At 56.8% G+C, this 3,245-nt stretch overlaps 1 protein-coding gene across 1 annotated transcript in view; it reads left to right on the top strand.

Moving 5' to 3' along the window:
* ADHFE1 (alcohol dehydrogenase iron containing 1) overlaps positions 1-3,245 on the top strand; it is a 30,626-nt gene that overhangs the window by 2,395 nt on the left and 24,986 nt on the right.

Below are 3,245 nucleotides of genomic sequence, written 5' to 3'. Positions count from 1 at the left end.
CAAAATGGGGCTTTTTTTTTTTTTTTTTGATACAGTAAGCATTTACAATGTGGGAGATTTCAGATAAGAATTTTGGAAAATTGGGAAATGGCATCTTTGGGCCCACATTTCATCTGGGGAAAGTCTGCCAAGGCTGGGGTGAAGTGGTGGCCAGCTCCTTTGAGCAGGCCAAGCACTCCCGCTTCCTGAGAGACCCTGGCACGCAGCCCGCCACTTCCCTGGCACGCCAGCTGCACAGCCAGCCCGCAGCTCTGGCCTCATCTACATTATCTGCCAGCCTCCTTAGGCACTTGGATTTGCAAATGATTTGCACTTTGAATGGAGGAAAAGGAGCCAGCGTTAAAGGATAGGAACGTAGCCAGACATATAGGAGAAAGCCCCGGAGAGAAGGACTGCACATCCACCGCTGATCGGTGGTGTTCTCATCCCTGGGGTACAGTAGGAAACAAAACAGCCTAATATCCCTGGTGTTTAAGTGTGGAGGCGGGGCAGGTGGAGTGAACTATAAACTAGTGAAGTTTACAGTATATTACATGTAACTTACAGAGAAAGGAAGGGAGGATGGGTTGGGCGAAGGGATGCGATTTCAGAGAAGATGGTCAGAGAAGACCTCACTGTATAGTTTCTTAGTGCTCCTGTAACAAACTACCATGAACTGGGTTGGTTAAAACAACACACATTTGTGCTCTTACAGTTCTTAAGTCCAGAATCAGTTTTACTGGGACAAAATCAAGGTGAAGAGGGCTACAGTCCCTTCCGCGGCTCCGGAGGAGAATCCCTCATCTTGCTCCTTCCGGCTTCTGCAGCTGAACTTCTTGCAACCTTCGATCGTAGCTCCTTCCTCCATCTTCACGGCCAGCAGTGCAGCAACTTGCTTCAGTGGTCACACTGCCTTCACGTCAAATCTCCCTGTGCCTCCCTCTTAGGAGGACACTTCTGATTACATTTAGGGCCCACCCAGATAATCCAGGATAATCTTTCCCTCTCCAAACCCTTAATAGAATCACATCTGTGGAGTCCCTTTGGCTTTATAAAGTTCACACATTCCAGGGATTAAGACATAAATATCTTCAGGGTCTCAGCCAACCACACTCACTGAGAACCTGTTACGGAAAGATCAGGGGAAAGATCAGGGGACGGAAGGAGCCATGTGGCTCTCTGGGAAGGGACCTGGAGGTGGGGAATACCCGGCATGGTTTCAGAACATGGTGACTGGAGTGGAGTGAGGGGGAGGGGAGGTCAGAGTTGTTGGGGGCCAGATGGGGAAAGCCAAGAATGTGCCCAAGGCCTTTTGGCCTGGCCGTTCGGAAGGATGAGGTTGCCATTAAAGTCCGGTGGGGAAGAGGCAGGGGCGGAGTCTCAGGCAGGGAAATGTGAAATGCCTAACAGACTTCCAGGTGGAGGTGTGCAGCAGGCAGCTGAATCTGGAGTTCCAGCAACATGTCCAAAGGAGACGGAGGCGGAAACCGCCAGTATGGGAGGCAGCCGAGACCAGGAGACGAGGTGAGGTCACTCAGGGAGCGAGTGTGGAAAGACACGCGCATTCAGAGCTGACAGCGTGAAAAGAAACTGGGGCAGAAGCGGCCTGGAACCCAAGAGAAGAAAGCACTGCCTGGGAGAGGAGACCCCCAGGAAGGTGCCACGGACAGGCCGGGTGCGAGGAGGCCTGGACTGAGCGCTGAGCGATACACCAGTGGGGTGGAGCGCGTTGGTGACCTGGCCGGTTCTGACAGTGGAGTCCCGGGCGAAGGCCGGTGGAGGAAGCCCCAGGGAGGAGGGGAGGAGGGCAGTTGGAGGGAGCGTGTATAGTCAGCCAACGAGGAGGGAGACTGGGCAGCATCAGGGAGGCCAGAGGGACAAGAGAGCGTTGTTGTTAATATAAAAAGGGAAGATAGCATTTTATGCTGGTGGATGAGGTCTGTTGGGAGGACAACTGGGATGACGCAGGAGAGAGATGACGCAGTGATGTCCTTGAGTAAGTGCGGGCGGCCGAGAGTCCCCAGGAGAGGGGCTGACCTTTGCTGAACGCTCAGCCAGTTTACCGTGGCCAGTGATCCAAGGACCAAGGCCAGGGTAATCGGGCCAGAGCTGGGGGGGGTGGCTGGGGGCCTTGCTCTAACTGTGATTCCCTCCGCCTCTCAGGGCGGGAGAGAAGCCCAGCGGTCAGACTGTCCTGAGAAGGTGCCGGAACTCGCAGGAAAAGAGAGAAGCTCAGAGGATTTTAACTGCCTGCATTTCTTTATTCCCTCGCCCCCTCATGCCTTCAGTCAGTGTTTCTTCGGTGAGTATTACTCTGTGCCCGGTACAGTGACAGTCGCTGCAGATGCAGTTGTGATCGAGGGGGGACCTTCTCCTGCAACCACAAAATTGACAACATAGACACGGATGGAAACGGGAGAATGATGCCAGCAGCGCGACGTGGTAACGGCCCTTCCGGGGAGGGGGGCGAGCGTGCAGGCCTCAGAGAGAGAGTCCCGCCCGGGACCCCCGGCCCCGGGAAGCCTGCCCAGGGGAGGTGACATGTGACTGACGCTAGAAAGGACACTGCGTACCCAGAAGGAGAGAGGGAGGTGGGTTCCAGGCAGAGGAAATAGCACGGACGGAGTTGAGCCCTGGAGGCAGGAAGAGAATGTGTGGCCCATTCCCGGAAACAAACACGTTTTCCGGGGGCGCCCGGGCTGGAGCAGGATCGAAGCCCGGCCGGAGATGAGCTGGGCCCGTGAGCACAGCCGGGGGCCAGGGCTGAAGACGGGGGGGCGGGGGGGCACCCGTTTGGACGAGGGAGTGACATCCCTGGAAATGAGCCCCTGACCGCGGTGTGGCAGAGGCGGGGCCAGGAGAAGCCTGTTGGGGGCCCTGTAGCGAGAGGCGACCCCGAAACCAGACGCGGGCAGACGGCGCCCGGGGGAAGCGGGTGGGTTTGGGGAGAGAAAGGTGAGGCCTTGGTGTGCGGTTTGCTGTGAAGGGGAGGGGGGAGCCCGGGGTAGAGCCCAGCAGGTAGGGGANGCACTGGGTGTTATGTGGAAACCAGCTTGACAATAAACTATTTGTAAAATGAATGAGCAGATGGACCTCCTCCCAAGAAGGGAAGCGGGGAGGAAGGAGGTGGAAAGGACCCACCGAGGCCGCCCCGGAGCCTTAGAGACGGGACACAGGACGTGGGGCGGGTGTGAGGAGGCGCGGGCTCCGCGGCCCTGGGCTCCGGGAAGCGGGGAGTTCGGGTATTTTCCTCCCTTTGCCCCTGC

This window comes from Crocuta crocuta, unplaced genomic scaffold (assembly GCF_008692635.1).
Source record: "Crocuta crocuta isolate KB4526 unplaced genomic scaffold, BGI_CrCroc_1.0 scaffold20, whole genome shotgun sequence".
Lineage (NCBI taxonomy): Eukaryota > Metazoa > Chordata > Mammalia > Carnivora > Hyaenidae > Crocuta > Crocuta crocuta.
Note: the sequence above shows the minus strand (reverse complement) of the source record. Positions and strands in the feature narration are given on the sequence as shown.